We start from the raw sequence: 18,212 nt of genomic DNA on the forward strand, positions 1-18,212 counted from the left end.
TAACAAAGAGTACTTGATTAATTGAAAGTTGGGGAAATAATGAAAAATTCAAAGGTCTTTTTGGGATTTATCACCTGTTGGAGGTTCAAAAGAACCTGCACAGAGAACACATGAGAAAAATAAGTTTAGCAGTGAAGGTAGGTAGTAATTTAAGTGTTAGGTGTGTAAGCTGGTGTGCCCTGTATGAATTACACTGAAAATTCCTTATTGGTATTTAAAAACTGTCTGGAAACAGAATTAACTCATGCTTAAATATTTCATAATAATTAACATAAATGTGAATAAGGTGATCAGAAAAGGCAAAGAAAAGAAGCCTGGAACGTGACTAGAAGGACGTACTACACATAAGAGGAGAGTTGGGAGCAGGCTGTAATATACACAATGACGTAATGTACACAATGACCGTGAGGACTGGGGAACAACCCACAAAATTCTCAGGGGCTTTTTTCATACTAATTTTTAGTTTCGTTAGGTATTTTGGAAATGTCAGCTTGCCCAAGGACTGAATCAGCTGGATGTCTGGACTGTAGTTGGTTGAGAAATAAGAGTGTTTAAAGGAAATGGAGACTAGCTGCAGAAAAACCATTCAGCAACATTCTTGTAGGGAGAGAAATAGAAGGATGGAAGTCAGGCATTGTAGCAAGGAAACAGATCAGAGGTTAATTTTGAGGTTAGAGGATACTTACAGATGTTTGCAAACTGAGATAAATAATGTCAGTGGGAAAGGGTTACATTACAATGGGGAAAAAAGACAATTTTCATAAGCTTAAAAAGCAGTTGAAATACTGCTTCCTCTAAGACAAGGTAAAGTCAGAGACACTCCACTGAGGATGATAGGGAAGGTAAGGAAACGATGGCTCTGTTTCTCAGTGAATAATGAACGTGGTTTTGTGTGACAGGTGGAGAGTCATTTTCAAGGTGCAGATTTTATTTATTCATTTATTCAAAAAATACCTGTGAACCCTAAGTTCCAAGGTACTGGAAACACAAAATTGAATTCAACATGTTTCCTAACTTCAAAGTGCTTACATTTCAATAGGAAAGACAAAGGAAAAAAGCACTGATTAGGGAACTGTGCAGTAAGTACTGTAGCGGAGGTGGGAACAGGGTGCTTCGTAGAGAAGGAATGCTAACAAACTGCATGGGAAGAAGAGAAGGAAGAGATTCTTCTCGAGGAAAGAAAGCTGAAGGTGAGTCTTAAGGGTGAGTAGCATTTATGTAGGCAAATAAAGAATTGGGAAGTGTGTTCCTGGTGGCAAAAGCAGCAAGGCTGAAGGCAAAGTTAGAAAACAGCATGAGGAATTTAAAAAGCAGAATTTTTTTATAAGGCCAGAGCTTAGAACTTGAGTGAGGAATGTATAAGTAAGATTAGAGACACTCAGGAGACAAATTTCAAAGCACATTTGCAGTTCAAGTTGTGTTTTCAAATGAGTTTTAGGGAACTATTTTAACACTGAAAATGGAAAGGTAGGTTCATTAGATTTGCATTTGAGAAAGAACACTCAGCTTCAAGGAAGACAATGTCCTCCTGGATGTAACAAGTAGTTGAGGCATTATTGCTTAAACTGATCTAAGGCAACCAAGATGGAAAATAGATGAAAGGGATAGGAGCTCTGTAGGACTTAGAGCTTGAAGGATCGGGCTTGGGAAAGAAGTGTTTTAATATGAAGCATGGGTCTTTGGTCGATGATACCAATAATGAGATAGAGACTAGAGAAGACTAAGGTGGGGAGGAAGATGATATAACATTGGACTTTTGTTCATACATCTAATTCAGCAAAGATTTATCAGCACATGCTCATTTCCAGGAGCTATTCTAAATGCTGGTATATCAGGCTTGATGTGTCTATGGAACATTCAAGTGGAGATTTTAGGACGTAAGTCACTTACAGTTCACCTAGAGAAGGAGAACCAGTAGGAGAAACAAATATATCCTATAGGATATCATATCTACCTATATCATATATATACATATATGCTACATATATAAACATATACAGAAATCACAGTATATAATGGAGAGGGAAGGAGAGAGAATGAATTAAAGAAATAGTCACTATAAGAAATCGGTTTAAATTATTGCAAGGACTAGGGTGGCAAATAAAAGCCAAAACCCATAGAATTTCCTTTCTCTCCCTCTCCCTTCTCCCTTCTCTTTCTCTCTTCTTCTCTCTCAAAAGTCTCAACTCTTCCTCCACCTCCTGTCTCACCGATTAAGTTAGGCCCACCCAGATTACCCAGAATATTATCCTTTACCTAAAGTCAGCTGATGTGGGGCTTTAATTACATCCACAAAATCCCTTCAAAGTGACAAGATTAGTATTTGAATACAAAAGCCTAGCCAAGTTGCCTCATCAAAAAAGCCATTACTGTTGGTAAGTCAGAAGGGAGGTGTGGGCTAGGGACATATATATTAATATTATCAGATTGAAGGTAGTAGTTTAAAGCATAATGAGACATGAGTTATAGTACTAGCAAAGAATAACAGTACAGTCCATTATTAAAATATCATCATATTATCACCTCATGCCATACACACACACACACACACACACACACACACACACAGAAGGTATAAAGTCTGTAAGTAAGGGAGTCATTTCTGGAAACACATGTGGAGTAGGTAGGGGTAAGATATCAGATGTGTCTCTTCTATTTAACTTATCTTCATCAGCTCCTCAAGAGGCATGAACTCACTGACCAATACTCTTAGAGCCACTGAAGTAGATCTCCTTCTGAGTTACTAGGGAAAAATCACTCAGGTTTTAACCCTTTGTCTTTCCTCTTGCTGTCTCCAAACTGAGGTCCCTTTTATTCTCTTTGCTCATAATACTTCATTTTGATAATTTCACTGTATATAAGGACAGATGTGTGGTACAGAGAGAAAGGAGTACAGAGGGAAAAAAAGGAATCCTACCAGGAGAGTAAGAGACAAGCACTACAAGGAGGGGTATTGGTGAACCAACAAGGAGGGAGTTTTAGTGTGAGGTAGGGAAGGGAAGTGAGAACAATCAATTGGGAGGTGAATTCGAAGTAAGAAACTTCGTGTGGAAGACTTCTGAAAAGTGAGAAAAGATACTATTAAAAAATGAAAATCACTGGGCACCTGGGTGGCTCAGTCGATTAAACATCCAACTTCAGCTCAGTTCATGATCTCATGGCTCATGAGTGTAACTCCGGCATCAGGCTCTATGCTGACAGCTTGGAGCCTAGAGCTCACTTCAGATTCTGTCTCTCTGTCTCTCTCTCTCTCTGTCTCTCTCTCTGTCCCTCCCCCATGCATGCTCTGTCTCTGTCTCTATCTTTTGATTTAAAAACATTAATAATTTTTTTTAAAAAAATGAGATTCTGAGCAAGGATGATTTCTAAGGTTTAAGTGAGAAGCTTAACCACATGTTGAAGGAGAAAATCTTTTGAAAGTTAGGTGTATGGGTACAATGGCAAAATAAGATGGAGCAAAACAATGATCTGAATAAGGCAGTGGAGAGCCAGGATTTGAACGCCTCCAACTAGTCCCTTGATGGTGGGGTTAGGGGGAAATAAAAAGCCTCAAATTGAGAGGGACATGGGTACTGACGTTGTAGGAACAAAACCATTTACCAGTCTAGATGTGAAAGTAGAAGTAAAGCAAAAGAATTCAAAAAAGTGTCTTGGCAATGGGCACAGATGTCATAATTTAGTTTTAATGGTAGTATTAGATCACTTGAAGTCAGAAAATAAATAAAAAGGATATAGGGAAAAATTAGACCATAGTTTTCCATCTAATACCTAGGTATGCAGTTATGTTGCTATTTATTCGACTCCTGGCACCAGGGTTTGGCCCTTTGTATCAGTTTTGAGTTTTAGTGGCAAAGAAACGTCGCACGTTGCCATTGCCAGAGCAACCGAGGGCAACTGAAAGCTAAGATTTCCTGATCTGGGAGCCCTTATCTTATTGGGTTTTTATTGTCAGCGCAGGGAAGTGTAACTGAACAATTTATTCTTCTGTACCTAGGTTTGCCTATGTCCTAAGTGCTCCCTAAATATCCGTTAGGTCACTTAACCTCAGGAAGACTCTTGAACATTAAGAAAATAAGTCAGTAAGTAAATTGCACGTATATTTAGATTTCACAGGGGAAATTTTTCTGATTCCAATTTTTTTTTTTAAAAAGGGAAGAAGATAGGAAGCTCAGAAGAATGATAATAAAAGACTAAAAGAATGAGAATAGATATACTATGCAATCCGGATCTTGGTAATCATATAAAATGAAAAACACCACTATACAACAATAACATTACATTAATTTCCTAGGGCTGCCATAACAAACCAGGTGGATTAAAGCAACAGAAGTTTATTTTCACTAACTTTTAAAAACTAGAAGTCCAGAGTCCAGGTGTCAACAGGGCCATTATCTGTCTGAAGACTCTAAGGAAAGAATCCTCTGTTGCCTCTTCCACGTTGTGAAGTATTGGTATTCATTGGCTTGTAGCTACATCATTCTAACCTCTTTTGTTGTTGTTGTTGTTGCTGTTTTCAAGTTTTTATTTAAATTTGAGTTGGCTAACCTATAGTGTAATACTAGTTTCAGGACTAAAATTTAGTGATTTATTACATACGACCACAACAAGTGCCCTCCTTAAAGCCCATCACCCATTTAACCCCCCCCACCTCCCTCCAGCAACCCTCAGTTTGTTCTCTATAGTTAAGACTCTCTTATAGTTTGCCTCTCTCTCTGTTTTCCTCCCTTCCCTTGTGGTCATCTGTTTTGTTTCTTAAATTCCATATATGAGTGATATCATGGGGTATTTATCATTCTCTGACTAACTTGTTTCTCTTAGCATAATATACTCTAGATCAATCCATGTTATTGCAAGTGGTAAGATTTTATTCTTTTTGTACATCACTCCAATTGTTGTCTCTATCTTCACATGGCCATCCTCTCTTTCCACATCTCTATCTCTGTCCAAATGTCAGAGAGTCTTATAAAGACACAAGTACATACACAAACATCCTATTTCTAAATAAAGTCCCGAGGTTTAGGACTTGAACTTTTAGGACTTTGGGAAAATAATTAAATTCACTACAACAATAAATGTTTACCAAAGAAAAAAATTCTCTTAAATCATTTCAGTTCAGTTCAAAAATAATTAAACTAGCATTTCTTTTTAGTCTGGTCCCAATAACTTAGTCCCCTCATCTGTAAAATGGGGACATTACTAACTTCGACCCTCTCAGAATGTTGTGAGGATTTTGTTGGTAAATGTCTAGTGTTTAGAATAGCTCTTTGCTATAATAAGCATTTTGTAGGTGTGAGATGGGCAGGCTTGAAAGAGTTGCTAGACCCTTCCACAGCAATGATCTTGCAAAGACTTCAGCCTGAAGAAATGAAAAGATCAGCTAAATCTTATTGTCCAGACAGTATGGGAAGAAGCCAGTCTATTAGTGAGACAGCACTAATTAAAGTATTTTTATCATGTTTTCCCTATTGTTTCTGCAGCTGACTCTATAATTGGACCACTTACTCTATTAGACAATGACCTTGGGCATTGTGGTTGGTTTTAGCAGCCCATTCTCAATTTTCTAACAGGAGCAGGTGAACTCTCTTTAATTGGTATGCCCAGGGAGAAATATAAACATGTCAGATGAATAACCATCAAGTAATACGCAGGGTTGGGTGACATTCACTTTCTCCTCTGCCAACTGCCTTTAAGGTAAATTTGATAACAAAGGAGGACAACTTTTCCTTGTCTACACAGAGGTAAGACCAGCTCATTTAAGAAGTAAAATCAGGGAGGAAGGCTGCCTACAGTGAACATTACAGTCCAGCAATTCTCTAAGCACAATTAATAGACAAGTCCAGGCTGTATAAAACAATAGATGTACTACTTGAAGATTACTTTCCTTGCCATGTGTCAGTCAAAAGTCTCCATATTCATTTTTAACTATCACAGACATAAATTTAATGAATCACCAGTCATCAGCCCAATTAAGTGGTGATGTTATTTTGCAAGCACTTAAGTTGAAAAATTCTATTAGACCACCACCTTAATCTGCATTATGTGGGCTGGATTTTTTTTCTCCTTAAATTAAAGGTGCATAAAAAAAATGATGCCTCCACTAATGTATAATCCCATAGATCCATCGAACCGGACAATGACTCTCAGTATTCTGAGTAGTCCCTGTTCTATAAGAGCCTCACCATGTAGAAAGAATTAACAGGAGCTGTAATAGAAACAGTAAATCCTAGTTCTGTGTAATTTGGGGTTAGCTTGGCAAGGTGCCCTAGAATCCACTGACAGCAGCCAGATACTTGAATCCTTTTTTTCATCATGTGTCTGGGAGGGAATGAGAAAAAAGAGGAGGCCAGAATGACTCCCAATATTTTAACTAGGACAAGAAAAAGGTGATTTTTTTAAACGTCTGGCTTTCCCTAATGATACATATTTATGTGCACATTTAAAATAAATTAATTGTTTTCTCTAGTTTTCTATCTTAGCATGATACCATTTTCATCAAAGAGACTTAAATCAGTGCATCTCAAAGTTGTTGGTTCATTAACATCTCCAGGAGATGATTTTAAGGCCTTGTGAGGCCTAAGCTGGACCCAGACCAATTAAATCATAACTGAGTGGACTGGGTAATGGGATTGCTGCAGAGGTGTTTTTCAAAATCTTTCTGAAGTATTCCGATCCATATGGTTGTGAACCACTGACTTATGTGGCTGGAATTTGAAATTTTAGGTGTTCCATTTTGTTCGTCTTCCCATCTGTTCCATGTCATTTCCCCAATTTATAGAAATCATTATTCAATGTTAATGAGGTTCTTATGTTGAAAAAGTACTTTTGCTTCTTCATTTTCCCTCTCCTTTGGGATTTCCAACATTTGGTTGTGTGAATATTAACTTCTTGACCTTTCTAAGGTATAGCCACATTAGGTTAGTTCTATGATAGCATTGCTAACAACAGTGTCTGTTATGGGTCCCATTTCTGTGTGATTGTCTAGAAAGCAACACAAATACAGTTAATGTCCTTTACCCTCTTACACTAATAATAATTGAAATGCAACCAAAACACATTAGCTTTAGGAAGTGTTCAAGTATATATGCTCATCAGTAGCAACTCAGGATATCTAAACATAATTACACCAAATTTTCCTAAAGTAGTCCCCTTCTTTTTACTTAAATACCTCGTTAGATGTCAGATTACTGCTCTAGAAATCAGACTACTGCTTATATTTCAAGAATAGTGACTTCTTTAGTAGGGTCAGAGGCCTCAAATAACTCTGCAACCTCAAATACAAAAGAACTGTGTATAATTCTGTCCCTTAAAGAACAAAGGCCTGAGGTATAGTGTGTATTATAAATGAAATGCACTTCTGGAACAGTGTAATTTCAATATTTATTCATTTTTTTCTACACCAGAATAGGAAAAACAAAAAAACTTCTGTGCATATCAAATAGCAACATATATATTTCTCACATTATTGCTTCCAAGATGTCTTAAACAATGCTTTTTTTTCTAGAAAGCATTCATTTACACATCTGGCAGATTTTGTTTGTTATCTATTTCTAAGATAGTCTCAGTAGCCTTTAAAACTGGAAAGCAGATACATTTATTAGGACAGTACTATTTGCTCATCCAGCATTGTAAAAAGTAATAATAATAAGCATTTACTACTTGAAATGAAGTAGCATAAACTTAGAAGGGATCGACTAGTAGTTTAACTGTGAATACTAAAAAATTTACCGTGGGCAAAGGCCACAGCAGAGCGGACCTGCAGATAATTTCATTTTGTGGCACTTCACCAGACCAGAGCATTGATTTGATTTCTTTCATGTATTACATTACTGATATCAGAGTTACAGAATCAATTGTAGAGCTGGCCCCACAGACCACTTTGTTAAATTTATGAGTATCTGGTTAGGATCAACTGTCAGAAAATCAATTTCCTTCTATTCTTTTTCTTATTAGTGTATAGGTTTTGTTTTGCTTTGTTTTTCTTCTGTTTGAGATTGCCAAACCCATTCGAGAAAGCAATTTAAATAGTCTATTCTTGCATATTCTATCAACTTCCAATCAACACCCTCCATAGCATACAGGATTTTGCTTCCACACAAAACAAAAGTAACAACACAAATAACAAATGGTTTCTTTTGTAATCATGTTCCATTAAATTAGCCTGAAAGAGGTCACTCACACACTGGCTAAAACAGTGGGGACATTTTCATCCCAACTCACACAGTAGAAGGGAGAGTATTTGGATAGGATTTAGTCATGACTATGGGAATAGAACGTCAGCAAATGCCCAGAACTTCTGGATATTTAACTCAACTGTCATGGGTTCCTTACTGTGGAGCCTGTCCTGCCTGTCAGCCAATAAATATGTATTAGATACCCACAACATCCCAGATGTAATTAAAAATTTAACAGATTTCTTCATCTCCTGGGCCTACAGTTAGTTCACCATAAAATCATAATCATCAAAATTCATTCTTATTCACTTGGTTCTCTGAGATATTCAATTCTATCCCATAAATATTTATAGCATGCTGCTTTTTACTGTTGAGAAGTTTAGCGTCTTATACGAAGGCTAACACAAGCACATATAACTAGCTACCCCAATGAGCTAAGTGCCATGAGACAAGCGTGAATGAAGAATTATGGCTCAAATTATAGGCAAAGATACTATTTACCAGAAGTTCACGTGTCAGAATAAGTACCAATGTAAGTCAGGAAAATTTTAAAAAGTAATTGAGTAATATACGTAGACAGAGACTTGTTGTGGCCTACAAGGTGGTAAGGTAACGACATGTCAACAATAAAGTATCTTTCCCTTCTGGTTATGATAGAGTAACTGACACACAAAACTAGCCTTCCTTCTGCCCTGTCTAAGCAACACAAATGTGAACAAAATGTATGAAACTATGTTTTCAGATCTTACACAACACAGAACTGACAAAAGGCAAACTATTAAGGTGAATTCCACTGTCCTCCCATCATTCTGCCTGGAAGCACATTATATATGTGGGGGAGGGAAGCCCAATAAAGAAAGGTGGTCTCACTGAAAAGAGAGTGGTCTGTGCAGAAGAGGAGCCCCAGAATTCGGTATGAAAGGCCCCCTTGTATCAGTGCCAGAATACTAAACTGCATATGAAAAGAGTCATGAAGGATAGAAATAGTTGATTTCTTGCTACAGGATATGGATTATACAACGTATTTCTTACAATGTATCAAATTCCACACTTAAGCTTGGTACATTTCACTTTCTATAAATTATACCTTAACTTTCTAAAAAGTGGTAACATGACTTCGCTCACCTTTTAACAGGATCACTGTGGCTTCAAATTTAATGACGGAGGAACTCATGGAAGCAAGAAGACTTTGGAGCCTATTGTAGTAAGTTGAATGAGAGATAGCTGGACTTTGACCATGGTGGTATCGGTGGACGTGGTAAAACTTGTTACAGCTCTGGTTAGATTTTGAAGCTAGAAACTATTAGTTTTACTGATGAGTTGGAAAACGAGTGAAAGACAAAACAGTGAAGAATGTCTCCAATTATTTTGGCCAGAGCAAATAGAATGGTGAAATAACCATGTACTGATATATATGGAAGAGTGTGGGCAAAGCATGCTGGAGAAAAACATCAGGAGTTCAGTTCTAGATGTGTTAGAAAAGCTGGATGAAACAATTGCTTGTAGAATGAGAAGGGAACTATTCATGGTCTGATCCGTAGGACACTTTCACAGTAAAAAGCCAGGAAGCTGAGAAAAAGCTGGGAGAAAAAAACTGAGATTGAGTGGTAAGTGAGGAAGAATAAAATTCAGAAGAGTGAGATGTCCTAGACGCCATATTCAAACTCTCCCTTTCAACCAGATCCTTAGACTTTAAAACATATTCCATATCCTTCTATTAAAACAAAACAAAGCAAACACCCCCCAGTATACTCCAGTCATAAACCTAGTTCTTTTGTTGCTAAAGTCAAAGTTTCAGAAAGAGTTGTTTCTTCTCTCTTCTTCCACACTTTCTCACTCACTCCTCAATTCCCTCCGGAACGGGTTCACAGCCACTGCAGCTCTGAGGGAGGCTCTCACTAAGGTCATCAATAAATTATAGCACTCTAAATCCAAAGTTTGTGTTTCTCCCTAGATCTGATCTGAGCTCACTCTTTGGGAGTATTTAATATGCTCTACATCTTACAACACTGTAATATTCAAGACATCACATCTTCCTCCTTTTCTTCCTACCTTTCTTCTTAGTCTCCTTTTTGGCCTCATCTTATAGCCTTTGAATGTTGGAATTTCTGAAAGCTCAGCCATAGGTTCTTTAATCAGTCTGTATTTACTCCTTAAACATTCTAATTCATGACAGGTTGCATAACAGAATTATTAGGAATATAAATGTATTCTTCAACCTTCCTGGATTCAAATCTTAGCTCTGACACTTATGAGCTTTATAATCATGGCAAGAGCTTCACTTCTTTTTATCTCAGTTTTACCATTTATTTTAAAACAGGGAGATAGGGATGCTGCGGTGACTTAGTCAGTTGAGTGTCTGATTCTTGATTTCAGCTTGGGTCATCAACCCAGGGCCATGGATAAAGCCTGGTGTTAGGCTCCACGCTGAGTATGGAATGTTCGGATTTTCTCTCTTCCCCATTCCCTCTCTTTCTCTCTCTCTCCCTCTCTCTTTCTCTGAAATAAAATAATTTAAAAAATTAAATGGTGATTAAAATAGTATTTATTTCATTGAATTATCACAAAGATTAAATTAATATATATTTGTAAATCGCTAATACTAAAAAACATAGGTTTCATGACCATATGTGAGCAGATGGTTCTCACTTGCTTTTCAATGGCTTAGACATTCTGTTTCTGTTAGAAACCCATGCACACAACCTTTTTCTCTTTCTTTTTAATCTCAACTTAAATTTCTCAAAGATATCTCAAACTAAACATAGTCCAAAACAGAACTCATGATCGATTCCCCAAAGCCTTTTATTCTTTCAGGTCCGAAAACCAGGCAGTATTCTTAACACTATCCTTTCCCTGGTCACCTGCTTCACCCTCATATCCAATCCATCCCCACATGTACCGATACCACTTTTTATATATTCTTTGAATCTGCCTTCTTCTTTCCAGTAAATTCTAAACCCACTAGCCTATTCTAATATACCTTTATGTCTACTTTCTCCTATGGTAATAGCGTCTGAACTGGGAACCCTGCATCTAAACTTTTTCCTATTCTCCGTGCTTCAGGTAGAACAATCTTTTGATTATGTTCCCCAAACTGAGAACAAAATGCTTCATTGATTTATTATGATTCAGGGAAAAGGCCAAAATTCCTAACGTGACTTACAAATCCTTCCACAGTTCATTTCTTCATGATCTTATTCCTACCAATCTCTCCATCTTTAACTCTTCTCTTGCTTTCCATAAAGCCTTCAAATAATACACGCTTCAATCTGCAGCAGGGCATTTATGCATGCCCTTTCCTCCTCCATTCCACTTATTTAATTTTTACTCTGCTTTCAGAGTTTGGCACAATAATCACTTTCTTAGTGAAGCCTTGTGTGGTCTCCACGTATGGTAAAATCTACTAAAATTTACACATATTTGCCCATATATACTTCTCCTTATCCACATATAAAAGTGGTAATTTTTATTTTTAAATAACAATTTAGCTAATGAAAACTTCATTACAATAGGAACAGAGTCTACATTTGCTTATTATCATTGTAAGCCCAGGGTCGAGGATGGATCTTAGCAGTTAGAATGTGGTCAGTACATATTTGTTGAATGCATAATAGGGTAGCAATGCTCACTAGTAGGAGAAAAACAGTTCTAATGAGCTGTGAAAGAAAATTAAGCAATTAAGTGTAAAGAACCATCAGCACAAGCACAGAAGTAAAATATGTATTATCATTAGCCAGAGAATACTATTGAAGAATAATCATCTCAGAGTAGTAAGATTGCCTAGCAAACATCAGCCTTTCCAGAAAACAAGTATTATTCCAGATGCCCTCTTAGGAAAGTCAGAGAAGAGACCTCTAATATGCTTGGTGATCTTTCGACTTGAAACATGGTGCATGCAATCTTTCTTTATAAGTACCACAAAACCAAATTAACTCACAAAAGGTTAGGAGAAAGAAATAGGCAAAAAGACTGTAACAGGCATATTGGAGCCAATTAGAAACACAGAATGGAATGGGTTCAGCCATTAAGATGTTTCACTCCAGTGATCAGCTTGGTCTGCAGACACCTGTAGGTCTTTCAGTATTTTCTTTATGGGCTCTCTGCATATGAACAAGGGGCTTAACAGGAAACAGACAACAGAAGGTGGGACTATCCTTTATCAGTCAGAGATAATCATGTTTTTCCCAGCATGCAGCTGATGAGACGTAGATGCTGAGAGGCAGAAAATATGGTAAATTGAGCAGCAGTCCAACTCTCTCCTGAATCAGTAGTTCTACCTCTTATTTTATTATATATTTCAAATTAATGTTAAAAGGACACAAAGTAGACATAGTTGATAGCAGATCAAATTTATGTAATATGTTCCTTGTTTAATGGCCAGTGTATCTGAAATTTCTTGCATAAAGCCATTGATTAAGCACTATTCCAGAAATAAATACATTTAACCTACTTTCAAAAGTAATGTTGCCTAGGTAAGAAGATGCTTGGTTATTGCAGATTAGTTTGTCTCATGTTAAAAACAAGCAAACAACAACAAACAACAAACTATAACAGACCCAAAATGGAGTCATTTATGCTAAGCACCATGTTACCAAACTGAGACTTGACAGTTTTGGCTCTCCCAGAAATGGAATCCTAAACCATTCAACCAGGAATTGCCTGATTAGAAAAATTAAGTAATCTGCTTGGTAGATTTTTCCCCTAAAGGAAAGTAATCTTGTAATAACCAACCCATTTTTCACCTACTATAACTTGCTTGTTCCCTCTCCCTTCTGCCTGAAAAAGTCTTTTATTTTGTATAGCAACTTTGAGAGATCCATACTATCTGCTAGATCATATGATGCCCAATTAAGATAGATTTTTCCCAAATAAATTTAGAAATTTTATATGTCTCAGTTTACCTTTTAACATGTCTAGTGTAATAAGAGGGAACTGTGACCCCTGACAGGCCCCAGGAGCAGCAAGCAAGCAGACATAGATATCTATTATGTCCCTTGATCGAACTGCTTTCTCAGTGCCTTTGGAGGAAGTGGGTAAGTCCCTCTCAGATCAATTCTGTAGCTTTGTGTCATGTACTTTCAGACTTTATTTGAGAATTTCATTTTTCATACTGGGTCTGGAAACCAGCTGGAGTTAGCCTAGGTTCAACTTCAAAACTAAATTGTGTCCCTAATCAAATTCGTTCTTACTTAGAGAACATATTGGACCCAGAGTCAAAATGAGTCTGACTTAAAAACAAACCTGGGTCCAAGGGGAGGCCTCAAATGACTAAAATTTTGTTTTAAGCCTGACCAGGAAGGCTAATCTTACCAAATATTGAATTACAGTGACCATGGTAGAGAATTTTTAACCTAGATAATCTTATCTATTTACCTTAGAGAAAAAGGGGTCTTAGTTAAGTACCCATCATAAAAGGTAGAGGGAAGATGACTAAGTGGTTTGGTCAGCTAAGTATCCAACTCTTGATTTCAGCTCAGATCATGATCTCACTGCCAGAGCCCAGTGGGAGCCTGCTTGGGATTCTCTTTCACCCTTTCTCTCTCTATGCAACCTCTGCTTGTTTCTCTCTCTCTCTCTCTCTCTCTCTCTCTCTCTCTCTCTCTCTCTCTCTCTCGATAAATAAACTTAAAAAATAAAGAGTAGAGGGAAATTATTTTTCCCCATCTACAGTGTCCAGCGACCAGGATGAGACTGGTTGAGACATCTCATTCATTCCACAGACAAGAAAACTAGTAGAAGCCAGCAAATGAGAATGCTTACCAAAGTCAGCTCCCCCAGATCTATCTGTGACACCTGAGTCAGAGGGGAGATTAACATTTAATGTTGATCTTTCCTTTCCAAATTCAGATCAACAGACAACAACAGCAAAAAACTAACAATCAGATCTTTGAACTGGGATTTGTGAATTTACTTTCAAGTACCTATCAGTTGTAGATCCTTTCTCTCCCAGTCAGTTATTACTACCTTCTTGTGTCATTTTGTGTCCTGCTTGGCTTGTCAACTATCAGGTTGGAGCTCTAAAAATAAAGCTGGACAGACATATGAATTGCACTTTATTGACAGCTAAGCTTCTACTGACTCTTGCCAGCTCTCAGGGGAATTGTCTAAGTCCTTTTTTCCTTTTGTTATCTTTGGTAATGACACTAGATCTCAAGAGAGTGGTGTCTTTTGTGTCCTCTTTAAAGATGTCTCTTATAACAATGGGGTTGCTTAATACTGCCAGGATTATTTACTATTTGTCCTAGTTGAAATCTGATAAGATATTGAAAAGGATATATATATATATACACATATATATACACACACACATACATTTTATATGTGTATATATATACATACTTTATATGTGTGTATATATATTTTATATGTATATACACACACTTTATATATATATGTATATAAATATACACACACATTTTATATATATATAAAAACTCGCACACACATATATATATAAAATAACTCTATGGTAAAGAGTTGGCCCAGCTGGAATCTGATATTCCTGATAGAAATGTTTTTAAGTCTTCTTTCCTACAATAAATGAAACAATGTATGGGGGGAGCATTCTGAAGTCTTTGTGGAAGGATTTACTAAAACATTTCAAAGGCACAACTCTAAATCTAGAACATAGAAATTGCTTGATTTCCATCATAGCTGCAGAACTTCTCCATGATATAAAGAAGTAAACTGAAGATAACATTGTTCAATGGATGGGTGAGCCTTGATATACTTCATCTTGTAACCCAGTTCTTTAAGGAATTAAAAACAACTGTACTTTCCTTACGAATCAAGTCCCATTAGAATACAAATGCAACTCCAAAACAAATTTGAAGCACACCTATCCTTTTTTTACCAATTGCCAAACCTCCTTTATTTGTCTCAAAAGGCTTGGAAGATATTATAAGGATATGGAATTAGAAAATAAATGGAACATGGATTCTTTCTCTGCATCGAAACAAGGTAATTCTTATCAGAGGAAGAGGAAGAGGAAGAGGAAGAAGAAGAAGAAGAAGAAGAAGAAGAAGAAGAAGAAGAAGAAGAAGAAGAAGAAGAAGAAGAAGGAGAAGAAGGAGAAGAAAAAGAACAACAAGAACACACAAAACAGCAAAAACTATTTTGAAAGCTAGGCCTATGAAAATAGTAAAATTCTCTTCCACAAATATTAGCAAGTGCTTTACCCACTTGAGCAGACAACCTTAACTTATTCCATCTGCCAGAAACTTACTTTGGATCCACCATTTTTATAAACTAGTGAGTTTTGCAACATTGTATCTTTCTCATGGCTAAAATTTTTAAACAAAACCTCTATGATCTCTGTTTGTATTTATCTGTATGCTTATGTACAACTATATGTTATGTAATAGATGTGTGATTTTGTTCTACCTCTGGATGGTATTGCCAAAATTAATTTGTGAAGAGCTCAATTTAATTACCTTAAAGACAAACAGGTGTTATTTAAGTCAAGCATACTCCAGAAATATAGAAAATAACCAAAATGCTTCAAGTTCACATGATCTAGGATACTTTTCAGTAATGAAAAGCGAATTTAAGTTTGTTAATTTAGTTAAAATAGATATGTCTTGGGGCGCCTGGGTGGCTCAGTCGGTTAAGCATCCGACTTTGGCTCCGGTCATGACCTCACGGTTCCTGGGTTCGAGCTCCGCATCGTCTCTGTGCAGACAGCTAGCTCAGAGCCTGGAGTCTGTTTCAGATTCTGTGTCTCCCTCTCTCTCTGACCCTCCCCTGCTCATGCTGTCTCTCTCTGTCCCTTAAAAATAAATAAAACAGAATTTAAAAAAAAATACAAAAAACAAACAATAAAATAAAATAAAATAGGCTTGTCTTTAGGGTTATCAACATGAAGTATACTTTTTTCCACATAGGTTTACTAAATGTCAAATACGTTCATATTACCTGTGTTACAGAATTTGTCAGCAAAAAGATAATTTAAGATGATGATTAACTGTTTAATGTCTCATGAAACTTCCATAAGTAATCTAAACATAATTGTTAAAGAACAAGTAAATTAAATCAATGCAAGTAAGATAAAAGTTTATAAACTTTTCAACAATAACTATACCTTATGACATTTCTACTTAAAAACAATTCCAAAATATGTTTTGGAATAAACTCGATGCCTTCTCTGTTGTGTCAGGCTCCCTATCCCTGAGAGCCCATTCCCCTTCCTCCGGCTAACACATCCAAACCCAGGGGGTCTTGCAGCCAAGCCCGGCACAAAGGGACACAGGACAAAGCAAGATAAATAGAATAAAACCACCTGGGCAGTCTACAAATACTTAGTGACTTGAAAGCCTAAGGTGAAACTGAGAGAAGGTAAATGATGGATATTCACTGAATACACAGATCATTTCCAAATAAGACAAAACACTGAAATATTAATTACTGAACACAAGTGTATCAATTTATCTTCTTATTACAAATGAACTAAAGATATCTAGGTCTATTAGAAAGCAAGTCTTATGCCACATTGAAAAACCTACTGTAAGAAAGCATATGCTTCTAGAAATTATGAAATGTACTTAAAAATTTGTCAATCTACAGTATGCTGGTATAACAGACAATCCAAAATTGATTACTTCTTTATTTTTTTTATTAGGGATACAATATTCTAAAAGTTAAAAATACTTGGGGCACTCAGGTGGCTCAGTTGATTAAGTGTCAAAATCTTGATTTTGGCTCAGGTCATGATGCCATGGTTGTGGGATCAAGCCCCACATCAGGCTCCATGCTGAATGTAAAGATTATTTAAGATTCTCTCTCTCTCTCTCTCTCTGCCCCATCCCTGCTCACTCTAACTCTCTCACTCTTTCGCAAATAAAATTTAAAAATTCTAAACAACACACATAATTAAAACTATTAAAAATAATGCGTGAGGGGCGCATGGGTGGCTCAGTCAGTTAAGCTCTTGATTTTGGTGTAGGTCACTATCTCATGGTCCTTAAGGTGGAACCTTGCACTGGGCTTCAAGCTGATAGTACAGAGCCTGCTTGGGATTCTCTCCCCCTCTCTCTGTCTCTCCCTTGTTCTCTCTCTCTCCTTCTCTCTCAAAACAAATAAATAAACTTAAAAAATAATGAGTGAAAGGAAACTGTGTGTGAAAATTAGGAAGAAAAGTAAAATGACTAGTTGTTTTAAAATAGTTGTAGGAGCTTTGTGGAAAAGGAACCTTAGAAACTAAATTTTATGTGTGCTTAAGCTAAGATTGGAAGTAATTAAGTTTAAAAAAATGAATTTTAATATCAAAAGGACACTGGTGAAGAATTAGAATTGGTTTTCTATCTGTTAAAAGGACAGCTCTTGGACTATTGGTGTTTTTGATGAGAGAAAGATGAGTGAAAGATGTGTGTGTGTGTGTGTATCTGTGTGTGTGTGAGGTTAACCTTTTGGGAGTTCAGAGAGAGAGGGAGACACAGAATTCAAAGACAGGCTCCAGGCTCTGAGCTAGCTGTCAGCACAGAGCCCGACACGGGGCTAGAACCCACAAACTGCAAGATCATGACCTGAGCAGAAGGTCAGATGCTTAACCGACTGAGTCACCCAGGCGCCCCAAAATAGTTAAGTTTTGTTCACAGCTATGTAACCATGTGTACTGCCTTTAAGATATTCTATTGAAATTTGTTAAATACATAATTAAGTATTATTTCATAATGATATGTGATCTTATTTAGTCAAATGTTCAGAACTTTTGACATTTTGGGCAACTTCCCAAAGTCAAAATCTAAAAGGCATCTTTTTGACCTCAAAGTAACTCTGAGATTCCTTAGAAGGCTCCTAAAAAATCTCAAATAATTAGTCTTTCAGCTTCTAAAAGAGACATGTTAAACGAATTAGGTTTATTTGATATGTTAAATTACATGGGAACCATTGTCAAATAAAGTGATAAAGCTTCTTAGGATATATTTTATGAATGTATGTTATTAATATAAGTGTCCTAGATATTATGTAAAAATCCCTAACAATCTAATATATCCTGGTACAAAGTTATCAGTCATAATTCGAGTTATTATTCTTAAAATGTTC

This window comes from Suricata suricatta, chromosome 5 (genome assembly GCF_006229205.1).
Source record: "Suricata suricatta isolate VVHF042 chromosome 5, meerkat_22Aug2017_6uvM2_HiC, whole genome shotgun sequence".
NCBI classification, from domain to species: domain Eukaryota; kingdom Metazoa; phylum Chordata; class Mammalia; order Carnivora; family Herpestidae; genus Suricata; species Suricata suricatta.